We start from the raw sequence: 15,908 nt of genomic DNA on the forward strand, positions 1-15,908 counted from the left end.
TGTGTTGGATGGGACAGTGGAAACAGCGACGGTGCGAGAGAAGATTGCAACTTTCATGCAGCTTCTGTTTGACCACGCATGGCTAAAACACATGAGGTGAGAACAATGAAAAATGCGACATTATAAGAAGTTTATTAATAACAGATGGGGAGATTCATTTAGTCTTTATCTGTAAGCAAAAAGTGTGTCTAAATGTGAGTCTATTCAGCGTATATGTAGGCATACGTTGATGTTTGTGTGTTTTGTCGAATTTAAATTAGTTAAGAAGTTGATTCAAGAAATAGAGTCTATGGGGTAATTTGGAGAATGTTTAAATAATTTTAGCTTTATTGAGATTAATTGATGCTCTGTGTCAGACGGCCGAGATCCCGTTTGCCACTCTCATACGCTTCAGTATAAAATCGTCTTAGAATTAGTAGAGCTGATTATTCTTTTCTCGTGTTAAATTTGGTTTACGATAAGGTCAACTAGAGGCAGTTAGTTTGCCACGACGTGAAAGATTTCTTTTGTTGTTATTGAGAAAACTTTTGCCTTTAAACGTGAGGGAGTTAGCGTTCATCAAGTAGTTACTTGAAAAGTTAGGGTCAGGATAAGTAACGTAACCCGATAGTACCCTGGTTAAGTTGAACTGTGACTTGTTAGTCTGAAGCAGGAGGTGGCCTCTGGCTAGGATCGTATTGGCATCGGATCTTATTTTGCTCACTCCCTTCCCCGCATCGCGCTCACCAAGCCTTTGAAGGAGTAGTTTCAAAATATAAATGAATTTATCAAACATGTCGGAAAAACTTATTTGAAAATGAATGTTATGACTATGTTTTACTCTTAATATCATATTAAACTGGGTGTTTAGTTATTAAGATTGAAGGCCAATAATTATTCCAAACAAAGTGGGAGTTTCAAAGTGGAACAAAGGGGTTAAGACGGAATTGTTGTGATTTTAATGTCAGTATATGTTTAAAGTTTCATTTCTATCATTGATCGATAAGGTTATGTGAAATTCGTTTTAAAAAAGTGATTTGAAGTTACAGACAGGGTATTGTGAGTGTCGTGAAGTGTCGAAAAGTGATGCTAGGTGTACATTGATGAAATTGTAAGGATGTAGAAGAAGAATCATTTAGAAGAACGTAAACATGTAATTTGAACCAGTTGTAATCATTTTGGGAACTTTGTGTAATGTTGTCATTTGTTGTTGTTTTTCCTAATGTGTGTTCGGTAGGCTGTGATGGAGTCAAAGGGGGGTGTACTACAGTTGAATATGGACTATATGTATTTGTCTGTATGCCAATCTTGTGATTGTCATAAGGGGGGAGTGTGGAATCGTAAATATAGTCCATATAGCCAATAATGCAATATTCTGTCAATAATATTAGACTACACTATACATTAATAGGTCACTGTTTATTTGGGTCTCTGTGTTAATTTGATGCAGGTTAGTGGAGTCACATTGTCTGGTCAAAAGTGCTTGGGTCTCCTGAGAGCAAACACCTCAGAGGTTCTCATGAAGTACCCTGTGGCTAAAGCTTTGTTATACTGCTTGGAGCTTGGTCACAGGTGTGAATCAAAACACACAGTGGGACAGCCATTTGTTGTCTCTCTGCCATCTGGTGATCTGTATGTTAATCTTGACTCCACCTCTGTATTCAACTCTGTCTATGCAAAAGTATATCATGTCATGTTGTCAATGTGAAAATCACTAGTCTGGGCTGGCCACACGGTCAGTCATATGGGGCCCTGAGCGCAGGCTCAGGGTCTAAAGGCGAAGCTATTATCTCTGTACTTGTACTCCTGCAATAAATACTACTCCGATGGGATTTCAGTTCATCTCTCTGTCTGTGTTTCTCCGATCCGATCTGATGCTTTGACGAGGTTTTTCACTACTCTACAGTTTTCTCTACTTTAGTGAGTTTAGGGTTAATTGGGTGTGAAAATACACCACATAGATGGATGCCTTGGAAACCCGGTCCTGTTGGTTGGGGATTGATTTTCCTGGCCATAGGATACCACAGTTGCTTTTGTTTGGGCTTGTTTCTGAAGTGTAGTTGCTTATGCAGAACAGCGAGTGCATAATCCGGCAACGGCATCAAGACGCGGCATTGCCGGGGGGAGGACCGGCACTGCCGGAGTAGGTGGATGGATTATGACGGCTCCGTTCCGCTGCTCTGTCGGTCCGTTCGGCAGCTGCGCTCCAGCCGCCGCAACTGCCGGTAAACTGCCGGTAACAGCCGCAGCGCTTGCGGGGGAGGGGCGGCATGTGCCGGGAGATTATGTCACTCCACTGCCACTCCATCTCGTGGCCGCAGCTTCACGCAGCAACTGCCAGTAAACTGCGGGTAACAGCCGTGGCGCTGCCGGGAGAAGGGGCGGCAGCTGCCGGGGAAACTGGGGGGTATTATGACACTCGACTGCCGCTCGCTTCCGCGGCAGTGTGTTTGGTCCGACCAGGGGCGGCCTTAGGAATCTGGAGGCCCGTTTCAAGACCAAATATGAGGCCCCCATATACCTATGACATAATTATTTTGTTGATACAGCCGTATTGATACAAATAGTTTGACTGTTCAATATCACACGCAGCCATTACTCTCGACAATTAGCAACAACAACACCTCTCCTCATCCTGTCGTCCCTTCACAATTAAAGTGTCTCCCCTTTACCTCCCAATGCTGCACATTTTACCCAGGTTATTAACATAGAATAGGTGTAACTTAACATTGTGGGAGAGAGCAAGGCAGTGAGTGAGCGAGAGGGCCAAGAGTGGCGGGGGTTGACTGACGCCTGACGTTCAGTTGGAGGCCCTCCTGAAGGTGGAGGCCCGTTTCAATTGAAACTGGTGAAACATAGCTAAGGCCTCCTGTGGGTCCGACATGTGTTGCGTCGTGCTTGCGGTTATGGTTAGGGTAAGGGTTTGGGGTAGACTGTCGGACTGATGCCGCCGAGAAACACTACCGACTGCCGTGGGTGTTCCACGGCAGATGCCGCTGCCGGGGGAAAAAAAACGGGTGGACAGGTTATAGATTCCAACGCAATTGTCGCAGGGCGGGCAAGGCAGGTAAACAAAAAAAAGTACCTTTTTCTCTCTCTCCTATTCTTGTCTAACTGTAAGTCTGCCACTCCCTTGTCTCTCTCTTCTCCTGGAATCATCTGATCTTGTGCTCAATGTGTTGCTTATTTTATCAATTAGGCTAGCTGTGCACAGCTGCATCTAATGATATCCTTGCTGTATGTCAACTTTATCTATATATTGTTTAATTGAGGTACATTTACTTTACTGAAGTATTTCAATTTGTCTGTACTTTTACTTCTACTACACTACATTTCAGAGGCAAATATTGTACTTTTACTCCACTAAAATTATTTGAAAACTTTCAAACTTTCGAGTGACTTTTTCGAGTGATTGATGCAACTTCTTGGATCACCGCGATTAATTGTACCCTAAACAAAGCGAGACTTGAGACTACAGCAGCCACTGCCCCCTGATCAAGAACTGTGGCTTTTTCGATAGTTGGAAAAGCCACAATATTAGTTAAACTCAAATGACTAAAGAAAAGAACCATCTGTTTGGATGAATCACCGTGAGACCCCAAGCCCAATTAAATTACAATCATTTCATTGACACCATAGTTGGTGTCGAAGTGTCCTTGAGCAAGACACTAATTGCTCCTGATGTGTGCTGGTTGGTGCCTTGCATGGTTTCCGCCGCTATCTCTAAGGGAGAGGCCAGCCATGGGTGAATGTAATACACAATCTCTGTAAAGCGCCGCTATATAAATGCACCATTTACCATTTACCACGTGAGCTGGTATAGATCTGCTATTTCCAGGTAGCAAAGCTGTCTGACCACATTAAGCTTCACACGTTGTGCTTTAAAGTACCTGGAGATGAAACGTCTCTAATGAGAACCTGCACAATTCCATCTTCCCCACACGTCTATAAATATCAGTGGAAACCATAATTTACAAATGTACCACAAATAACAACCCAGCAGTTCAAAAGTGAAACAAAACAAAGTGGATAAGGAACGAATAAACTCACATGAGGAATTTTACATGGTTGATGAGATTCCTGACGGAGAAGGATATATCCTAAATGTATGCTCCGTCGCACACCGAAAATAGCAGACTTAGAAGCTCACAACGCGTCGTATGTGCAACACGTTGTGAGCTTGTAGATCGGCTATTTTCGGCGAGCGACACGGCCACGAGGCGAAGCAGGAATTATAGGCTTTATACGTTTCTTTTTTTCAGAGAAAAAGTTTCACGCTCTTCTCAATTCTGTGGCGTCGCTGGAGACCCGTTTCCTCCCCTCTCCGTCTGGGTGTAATTGCACTTCTCTCTCGGATGCTTCTCAACATATTTGATACATTGACAAATCCCCCCCTTTCAGTGTTCTCATCAAGGCTGCTCCCCAGATATACGTACACGAAAGAGGAGGGAGGCAGAGAACGGGGAAGAGCTAGAGCCTCCCAGATGGCTTGTACCCACATCGATTGACTGGTGAAATATATCTCCCATCATATGAAACCAGCTCTGGGCCATGGTATCTCTTCAGGGGGGAAGCCCATGGGCTCCCAGAGGCAACCAGAAAACAATTGTCAAGACCCATTGCTGTGTGGCTGCAGCGCAGTTACTGTGTATTGCATGGAGACACTCGGAAGGAATGAGGAGGGTTCAGCAGGGCTGGAACCCAGGGCTATATACAACATGACCAAAGATGGAGTTTGATTTAGAGAAGAAAGATGAAAATCTATATTGTATTCCCTCTTTTTGTCACAAATGAAGATGAAAACAGCAAAAACCCACAACTGCTATGGTCTGTTCAATTATACCTTCTATCACAAAGCTATAGAGACCGAAAGTGATGAAGACTGTCTGGATAGTGAAGGTGGCAGCAATGACAAGGTGGAACCCTTTATTTTATTGTTTATCAGTATCACAGATCATTCTTGGCCCTGTGTGTGTGTGTGTGTGTGTGTGTGTGTGTGTGTGTGTGTGTGTGTGTGTGTGTGTGTGTGTGTGTGTGTGTGTGTGTGTGTGTACATGTGTGTGTGTGTGCGTGTGTGCGTGTGTGCGTGTGCGTGTGTGCGTGCGTGCGTGTGTGCGCGCGTGCGTGTCCTAACACAAACATTGAAGATAAGAATGAGATGATGTATGATGATGATGTGATTTTTATTAGTGACTTCCTCCTGGGGGATCCCAAGACGTTCCAAGTCCAGACAGTGAGTTGATGTGTTTCCTCCAACTGCGCCTTGGTCTGCCCCAGGGTCTCCTCCCAGTGGGACGTGCATCGAGGACCTCCCTAGGGAGACGCCCGAGAGGCATCCTAACCAGATGCCTGGACCACCTAAGCTGGCTCCTTTCCAGGCGAAGAAGCAGCGACTCTACTCCGAGTCTCTCTCGCATGACTGAACTTCTCACCCTATCTTCAAGGGAGATGCCAGGAGTGTGTGTGTGTGTGTGTGTGTGTGTGTGTGTGTGTGTGTGTGTGTGTGTGTGTGTGTGTGTGTGTGTGTGTGTGTGTGTGTGTGTGTGTGTGTGTGTGTGTGTGTGTGTGTGTGTGTGTGTGTGTGTGTGTGAGACCTCCTGCGTGTCACCTCTCATCAAGCTCTATACGAATCAGAGAAGCTAGGCCGTCATTCATCACACTGTATAGTACAGGAAATCTATGGAATATACAGGATCAACCTCAATCTAATTGCAAATGTACCAAACTCAGCTGATCTTCAATAGGCCTATATCCTGAATAACAGAAAAATGTTGCCTGGAATTGTCTGAGGGGAAAGTTTTGAAAATGGCCTGTACAGTATGGCCACCATTGATATCCTATATATAAGGCAAATATTTTCTACATTTCCTTTTGCTTTAAGTAGCATGTGACATGTCAAACTAGAGGGTTTTCATGATGCTGAATCCATTCCAAGCATTAGTTTTGCATAAAAAAAACCTCATTGGGCTAAAAAAACGGCCATAGCCGTCATCACAAATGTGATGAGGTCAGCACAAGTGGCCAGATTTAGCCCAATGGGTGTTTTTATGCAAAACTAATGCTTGGAATGGATTCAGCATCATGGAAACACCCTAGTTTGATATGTCACATGCTACTTAAAGCAAAAGGAAATCTAGAAAATATTTGCCTTATATTGGATGTCAATGGTGGCCATACTGTACAGGCCATTTTCAAAACTTCCAGGAGACGTAGGAGGGGCCCGGGGCCCCGGACAGGAGGCAACCCACAGAGCCTAGTCCCTCCACATGCCAGAATTGTAGCTCTCAGTCCCGACATAGTAGTTCTGGAGTGGTTCCAACAGATTGTGTGGCCCTGGTCTTTCCCTAGTGGGTCTGATCGAGGGTAGCTACTGGGACGTAAGTCGGGACTTGATCACCCCGGCTGGGTCACCCGAGTGAGGGGTATGATGTTCGCGAGACCCGAAACCCCGATGACCTTGGGATACATCACTGAGGATACGTCCCAGGTGCATCCATGCAATGTATTTTCGTTCAGGCAACCTTTTTTCTGTTATTCAGGGTATATTGAAGATACAAAATCAGCTGAGTTAGGTTCTTTTGCAATTAGATTGAGGTCAGATTACATTATTACTGGACTACTGTGTTCTCTGGGCAGTGTGTCTCAGTTGTCCATACTGTGTACACGCGGCCCAGAGCACTCCTGCCAAGCCAATACTTTGGGACTCCAAACGTTTGGTGCTCCAAAGTTTGGTGCTCCCTCTCATGCTGTCTGTTATATTGAGTCGGGTATAATTAGCAAGTAGTGTTTATGGACTATGGGTGCCAGGCTGCCAGCCAGGGCGTCAGCTTTTTGTAACACGCCATCATTTTTTATTAGGTTGGACTAGAGTAGTTAGTTTAGAATAGCATCATTCCTGTAACCTTTTCTTTTTCATGTTTGTTAGCATCAGTTAGTATTTGCTGTTAGAGTAGGCTCGGTTCATTTTTGCTTGTTTTTCTGATTTGCCCCAAAGCCTACATCCTTAGTTTTCAGTCAAACCTTACCATGACATTTTAGGGCTAGTTAATTAGGGCTAGTTAATTCATCCTTTATAGTTACGTTGGTTGGAAACACGTTAACATACCAAATCTATAGTTCGTCATGGTTGTCTAACAGAGTACTGGCATTATACCCCTATTGGTTTGTAATTGCATTGTGTAGAAACAATACCTTATTACAGGGCAGCAAATAAACAACAGTTCACTTTCCTGCCTTTGTCGTAATCCGTTATTTCCCCTAGACCAAAGGGATTGTAACAATAGCTGGTCTACAAGCTTGAACATTTGCCTATTATCATGACATTTGCAGGGTAGCAAAGCTAGGTTCCGTGTGTTTAACTGGGTCAACACAACATCTTACAGCATTACAAGAGTAAGAAAAGGACATGCATGCACACAGAGCTGTTCGGCGTGAATCTTATCGACCTGAACGCCAATCATCGTCCATAGGACACATATTCATATCTGAGCTGTATGGCATATCTGCTGAGATACAAGAAACTCCCGAGAGCCATTAAAGCATGGCATTTTCCACAGAGTCGATATGTGACAGATTGATGAATGAACAAATTATCCGCCCAGGGTTGTTGTCATTGTTAACCATCAAAAATCAAAACATATCTATTTCACTCGGAGCTGTCTATACCGTCGAAGTCAAAAGGAGATGTAATTGGCTGCTGATGCAGGCCAATATTAATCATCATTTTATTGTCGTGCTCAGCAGTGGACTGAGCAGAGCTGTCCTATTTGCTTCAAGATGGAGGATCTGAGGGAGAAAGACCAATTTCCTTGTCATGAATGGAAAGTTTTCTAAAGCGAGTGATTTGCCATCAATCACCACACCGTTTTCTCCTGAGCTGGGAATTTAGAGAGAGAGAGAGAGAGAGAGAGAGAGAGAGCGAGAGCTGAGCTGGATCTCTCTATTTCCATAGCCTATTTCGCTGTGAATAATAATGCCTGACATAAAAGTACTCAGGAGTTGCTTTAAAGCACTGCCAGCAGGAATCTATTTATGGGAAAACAACCATTTAATATCCATGGATACCTTTTGGTTACAGCACTTAAAGTATCGTTGCCAACATATCGTACTGTTTTCTAAAGGAAAACCAAGGGCCACGGTCTCTTTATTGATGTGTCTTTGTGTACGGGTACATGACATAATGTTGTTCTGGTTCCTCATGCATTGTATTCATAATAATAATAATTCAACTCAGGGGTCTGCACCTGGTCCCCCCGCCCACCCTATACAGTAACACAATCTCTTCACCATAAATAGCCAAAACACAAGCGTGTGAGCTTGTAGATTTGGTATTTTTGCCAAATGGTCAACGGTCGTTTTGCTGAACGTTTTCCTATTACGTTACGACACGCCCAGAATAATGTGCTTAAGTTGCTTGAAGGTGAAGCATGTGAAATCAGTTAATCGCTGCAGTATTGTTATTATCATAATCAATGCATTGCAAGACATTCACTGTACAGAAACTGCATCGTATATTGGTGTTTTCGTAATAATGTAGTATTGAGGAGTGATTTCTCAACCACCATGATTAGCTAAAATATGAAACATGGTTTGCTCACTCAACAGTAAACAAACCAACATACAGCTTACCTGAGAATAAAGCAGCACACATTTTGAAAATAGCCAATCTACATGCTCACAACGCATCGCACACTGCGGTGAAAATAATTGATTGTGGGAGGGCATTCCACAGGCTGATATATATTATGGGACGGAGCCGGAGTGAGCGCGCAGTGAACTATCCCATTAAACCAGTAAAAACTGAAAAACTTTTTGTTGCTAAATAAGTGGTGCTCAATACGTTCATGTCAAGAACTCCCAAAATTATATGTATTTGGCTGCCGACCCCCAGAAGCAAAGATTTGAGTTAAAATGTTTGCTTTAAAATGTATATATTTAAAGGTTTTCACACAAGAGGGAAGGCATGCATCTCAAAACAAGTCCACATGGTCCAACAAGAACCAGAGTAATATCTTCAGATATCTTCTTACATTCTCGGAAAGCATGTTGTCAGTACGGTCACGTCCTCCTTTCCCCTCTTCACAGCGTTGCCTCTTATTTGATAATAGCCCAATAGTTCACATCTATCATGCAATCTATGATGCAATCATGGGAAATCTGGCAATTTGTCTATCAATTCAAAAAGCTGAAGGAAGAGAAAAAAGGCCTTTCCTGCCCTCAAGTTTTGTCAATGTATTCACCTTGAGAGAAGCCTGCTTCCAGGAGATTTAACCCTAAACCTTTAAGTATTACACTGCCTCTTTCCACACCGCCAACACTCATTTAAAGTTAACTGTAAAGTGGACTTTTATACTGACCCAACTGGAGACTTATTTTCCTTTTAGATTCAATGGGAACATTTATAACTAGAATGCACCCACAAGCCATCTGGTGTTTATTCTAGCTGCCACAAAACACACCATTGTTTAAAATGTCGTCCATGTTTTTGAAATGCATTTTCACCTAAGCCCTGCTGTTCTGAAACGCCAATGTTACGGGTGCATTGGTACAAGTAATTAATACAAACCTAGCCATTTGCTGCATCATTTGGATGAACAATGTTCTAATTTGAATAAATGAGTGAATGGAAGGGAACTGGCTCGTGCCGTACCAAGACCTCTGTTGATGAGGTGTGATTCCCATTAATGAGTGTGATGGTTGAGCAGTCGTTTGGTGAGTTTAAGTTAAAGATCCATTCATGATGCTTAATCAAAGGACATTAAACAACAACAAAAACAATAAAAACAATGAACTGGTTGGCAGATGTTGCAACGTTACTAATTTCTTATAAACATGCTTTTCTTGCCAATACAGTTTACACAACTTCAAGACTAATCATTATTCATACAGTGGCCAAAGCGGATGTGTTTCTCAGATAGGATTTTTAGGTCTGATTATCAGTGGTGTACAGTATACTTCTACTTGAGTACTGTAGGCTACTTGATTCAATGTTTGTTGTTATTGAGTATCTGTACTTTAGAGTATATTTTATATATTTTATATTTATTTATTTTGACTCAAGCAGCCTACTTGGGTTGAGTACTTTGTCCATCTATGGTATTCAGACATGGTTTGGTTACTGTGGTATTCTTGCGTTGCCTAGACTGGAACTCACTTATGCTTTCTATGGCAGCCGAATTTAAGTGAACTCTGCCCCAAACTTTTTTTTTCTCCCTGGAAATAAAAAAGTCTGGGTTTCCGAGGCTATGCGTTGCCAGACTGCTGCCTCTCGCATTTTGCAAATGCTTCCATCTATATCATGCAGTCTGGATCAACGGAAACTCTATCATGAGTAAAATATAAAGCGGAAGTGAAGCCTCCTCCCCACTTCCGTTTCGTCTAAACAGTTGCGCAAATTTATCCCAATATAAATATAAATCATCTATATAAATTATAATATATAATTAGCTTGCTGCTCAGCAGAAATGGAAATAAAATAAAATTAAATTAAAAGATATTTTAAAATATATTTTCGAAATGGCAGCTTCCTTACTCGGATGTACTGTAGGTGTAGTTTCAGACTCTATAGCATTCGGAGATTGTGGAATAGTATTGATGTAACTACACCGGCAGAGTAGTGCTTAACTTCTGTCATATTGTACTGCTCGCCAAAGATTTGCAGAGCTAAAGCTACACGTTATGAACTCGTAGATCGTACAGTAGAAGTATAAATCAAGCTTCGGCGTCCATGCAGTGACCAAGTGAACGCAGTTAAAACAATATCCATGTGGACCATGGAATCAGAGTTTCATTCCAGAGAGGGAGCCTGCATGAGAAACTAACAAGCTAACACACATCCAAGGAAGGCAGCAGGTGCACAAATGACCCACTCTCAGTCCCAGCACAATGAGATGAGTGAAGAAAGAAGGGAAACATAGCAAGCCACATCTCTTTGGAACCTGGCTGCAATTGGACTGAGTGGATGCAATATGAAATGCAATAACATTACATGTATGATATGAGATCACAAGCTGTTCGCTTGGCGTTATAGCATCACATGTTTTGCAGTGGAATGCCCAGTGGAATGCCCGTCCATGCATGGGCTTATGTATTTGTAAATGTCACATCATTGCAAGGATGAATCATCATATGACACTATAGTCCTTTATTGGCCTATCTGGTCGGCAAGCAGAATGAATTCTCACTCAGAGGCTATTAAATTATGCCTGCGATGAAGGGTTTGTTACTACAGTACTTAGCCAGGTGAAGAAGTAATTAAAATGTATGTCTTGTTTGCCTGTGATGTATTACATCCTAAATTAATGTAAATCAATAATGATGATTCAATGGCTGAAACAATATTTAAAACCATAAAAGAGTCGCCGCACACTATCAGAGCTGTCGATGCAAATTGTATTCAGGACAAGTAAAACCAACGTTTTTGGTCAGTGATGCTGCATTCTTCAGGGTTGAAATGTTGGTTTTAATTGTTCTCTTCTCCTGAATAAAATTTGCATCGACAGCTACGAGAGTGTGCGGCGACTCTTTTATGTTTTTTTGTGTCTTTGGTGTTGGCCGGCACCTCTAAAGGACTGGCGTGCACTGCACCTATGTGAACTTTGATCAAAACAAACTTTAAACCAATTAATCATTTAAATGCACATTGCACAATCAAGTCTTATTTTACTTGCAGGTGCTAACTTATTCTTAACTAATGGAAACTACTGTCTGCATTCTCACATGACCAACCATCCCATCGGCCCAGCTCTGAGATTAGAGGACTGATCCTACATTTTAACTGCAGGCGAACAGCGGCGACTCTGGGGCGATACAAATCTCCTAGTGGGCGTTCCTGCTGTCATTGTCCTCACTTTGAAGTGCATGTCAAATTATTACCGCAACTGACGCTAACGTACCATACCATGAGTCAGGGCCGTGCAGAGAGCTCTGGGGTGGCAGGGGCTCAAATTCCAGAAAAAGGACACATGTGTGTGCGCGTGCATAGCGTGCGCCGATTTTTGGGGGTGGTATTTTTGTGGGGTCCGTCCCTTTTGTGCCATTTCATGTCATTGGACAGTAAAATGAACAATACGTTCTCATTAGTCTGAAACTAAAACTGACTGATGGCAGCCAGCACATTAAAAGTATAATTATTACTTGTCAAATGTTCATCTTGAAGGGCTCTTATATATTGTCCCCCCACATAAGCCCTTATTGGCCCCCCACATAAGCTCCATATTGTCCCCCCACATAAGCCCTTATTGGTCCCCCCACATAAGCTCTTATTGGCCCCCCCACATAAGCCGTTGTTGGCCCCCCACATAAGCTCTTATTGCCCCCCCCACATTTGCCCTTATTGGCCCCCCACATAAGCTCTTATATATTGCCTCCCCACATAAGCTCTTATTGGCCCCCCCACATAAGCTATTATTGGCCCCCCCACATAAGCCCTTGTTGGCCCCCCACATAAGCTCTTATTGCCCCCCCCCCACATAAGCCCTTGTTGGCCCCCCACATAAACCCTTGTTGGCCCCTCACATGCCCTTATGTGGACCGAGGGGGAAAAAAATTAATTGAGGGAAAGGGCAGGGGCTCAAGCCCCCCTTGTTTTGTAAAATCTATAAAGTAATTAGTTACTAGAGTTTTCAAATAATTGTAGTGGATTAAAAGTAGCCCACAATATTTGCCTCTGAGATGTAAGTAAAAGTATTGGAAATTGGAAATACTCAAGTAAAGTTAAAAAAAAAGCCTCAAAATTGTACAGTACTTAAGTAAATGTACTTAGTTACTTTCCACCACTGGGTATTGCCTGATCATTATTCCATGCTATAGCTCCGCTCATGCAAACAGTAGCGCCGGTCTCCAGAGACTGGCCCTAATGTCTCCAGTCCCTTGCACAGTCCCTTGCCCACAATACTAATGGGCAACGTTTTACCACCCAGTGCATTCTCCACACGCTTATAACCCTGCTGAGAATCATTTGGGCATTATACGGTATAGGCTGTATACTCCACCAACTTCTTAAAGCTTTCAAAGCATATAGAAACTTGAATGCATATATTGAGCCGATATGTTCTACTTGCTCTGGAGGGTTCCGTCTCCTCGCATAGTGTATGATCACAGTGGTGTGCCAAGTGCCAAGATTACAGATTTGTATTGTTACATTTTCTGTACATGTACATAATACTGTATGAGTAAAATGCTCATTTGGCTTTGGTTCCTCAACACAGCCTTGTAGCCTACTGTAGCAAGTAGAACAATAACACACAAGTCATGGTAAAGAATAGCAGTAATAATAGCCTAAAAACGATACAGAATAGGAGCAATAGTAAGCAGAATAAATACCCTGGTCATACATTAGTCACAGTATGTTTGAGGTGCTTGTGCTTGTACAGTAGCTGCAGTGCTACTTAACTAAATGTTAATTGTACTGTATGTGTATTATGCACCGTATATATAAATATCTGCATATCTGTGTGTATGCAAAATGAATTGTACACTAATATAATTCATGTTGGTTTTCATATTCAAAATGGCTGCGGTGGTCCTTTGTAGTTGTGAAGTGAAAGCAGGTGCTCGTTGGCGAGGGTTCAAACATGAAAAGATAAAAGAGGGGTCCAAGGCACTCTGTTCCAGTCAAGTGAAAAAGCCTTCATTTTATGGCATGGCAACGATCATTAAAAATGGACCGGCGCGTTTCGGCTACAAGCCTTCGTCAGGGTCCCATCACACACCTGTGTGTGGTGTGTTTAAATCACATATGTTTCCTCAGAACACAGACCCAGGTTTGGTTAAGCCTGTGTGTGTGTGTGTGTGTGTGTGTGTGTGTGTGTGTGTGTGTGTGTGTGTGTGTGTGTGTGTGTGTGTGTGTGTGTGTGTGTGTGTGTGTGTGTGTGTGTGTGTGTGTGTGTGTGTGTGTGTGTGTGTGCGCGTGTGTGCGTGCGTGCGTGTGTGTGTGCGTAGCTAGTTAGCGGCCCACTGCCAGTGGTACTGAGGCTACGGAGCCCTTTGCCATGTGTGGCAGCGTCTGAAACAGGGAACGGCTCGGGATGGCCACGGCTACTGTGTTTCCATCTGTTAGAATTATGTAATCTGACACATGCACGTAAACGTGTACACCACATCCATCTGTATCTCATACTTCTTCAGTCTATGGTCGTTTATATTCTCTCATTATTCCCTCTCACATTGTGATTTTTAAGTCAAACCCTAGTCAAACACACAGACTTCATTATTTTTCTGGCCATAGGGTGCAAATTTCAAATTGTGCTGCTGTTATCTACTACAAATTAACATTGAGTGACTGGAGTTTCTTCCAGCGGTGAAATGTCGGGCCTTTAATGTAGTTAAGATGGTCAGTCAGTTGGACAGTCCATCTGTTGTAAATTACAATTTATACATTTGGCAGATGCTCTTATCCAGACAGATAAGTGATTTACATGTGCGAGATCAAGATCAGAGTAAACAAACATGCACACCTGTCAATAAACAAGGGAAATAATCACATAGCGTGCAGAGAGAACAGTATAGTGTCTCAAGGAAACTATAGGATACTGTGGTCTATACCAGGCAAACAATGAACCTTCTTAACATTCTTAACAGACCAGCTTTGAAATTGAAAGAAAAAAATAGCAAGAAGTGATACGCAAAGGTGGCTGAGGTGGAGTCTGAAGAGGTGAGTCTTCAGACCATGACGGATAACTGGGTGTTAGTATGCAGTTCTGACTCTACATGCCGTGTGGAATCTGCTTTGCACCTTCATGCTCCCCTGAATCCCACTGACTTTGGTCTAGCACCACTTCAAATTTCCACTTGCACAGAGAATATATCTCCAAGCCTAATTTCCATTAAACTTGCTGAGTGCATTCATGACTTGTATGGAGGATGACCCCCTGCAACCACTACAGTGACCCCATGACCTTTCCCCTAGCCCAGGGGTGTCCAAACTTATTTCAAAGGGGGCCATATTAGAAATTATTAAAACGCCCAAGGGCCAACTACATCTCCCAACATAATGTACCGTCGGACTTCGCACATACATATGCATCGCATTTAAACAATTCTATTTAACTGTCATCCTCAATATTTATTATCAATGGTCTTTTGTCAGGTGCACGTGTGCCATGAACAAAAAGTGTAACTCAGTCTTTTTTCAGCCATAATACATTACCAAATGTAACCAGACGAGCAAAAAATCACACCCGTGTGAAGTGAGTGGTGCAACTCCGTGTGGGGGTCCCCGGGTGGGGTGGGGGGGTTCCAGACCCACAGGAATGCACCCAGGGGGCCGGGCCGATTCCGGCGAGCCGTCCCGCGTCCGAAACGGTTGAGAAATGACAGAGTTACCATGTGGGGGTCCCTCTACTGTACTGTACTGTCACTGTGCTGTACTGGCACACCCAAAATCACCACATATAGCCTACAGTTAATATGTGCGTGTGTGTTTGTGTGTGTGTTAGGTTGTGCACAGGTGGTGAAAAAACAACCATGCTGTTTTCGTGCTCAGACGCACCCACCCAGCCACCCACCCACATAGCTCTATAAGGGAGTGGTTGCACCACTCAAAAAATACAAGGAACACTGACAAATTATACTCTGGGAAATGCCCAGGTTAAAAAAAACTTGAATGTAAAAATGTCCCATACAGTTGGGAGGGCCCAACTGTAAAAAAACAATTCAGGTATGAAGCTGTGGGCCATATAAAATTCGTCCCAGGGCCGCATTTGGCCCGTGGGCCACACCTTGGACACCCTTGCTCTAGTCATACTGCAGCCCTATAGGCCTAAAGGTCTGAATGTTTTGTTTGTTTTTGTTTGTATTTTCCACCTCGTTAGTGAGAGTGCAGGGCTCCAAGGACGGCAATGCCAGTTCAAACCACTTTGATCTAGTTGGGCGTAACGTAAGGAGCAGCGCAGCCCCTAAGGGCCACAAGTGTGGCTTTTAGACTCTGT

Source organism: Electrona antarctica, assembly GCF_951216825.1.
Source record: "Electrona antarctica genome assembly, chromosome: 3".
Classification (NCBI taxonomy): Eukaryota; Metazoa; Chordata; class Actinopteri; order Myctophiformes; family Myctophidae; genus Electrona; species Electrona antarctica.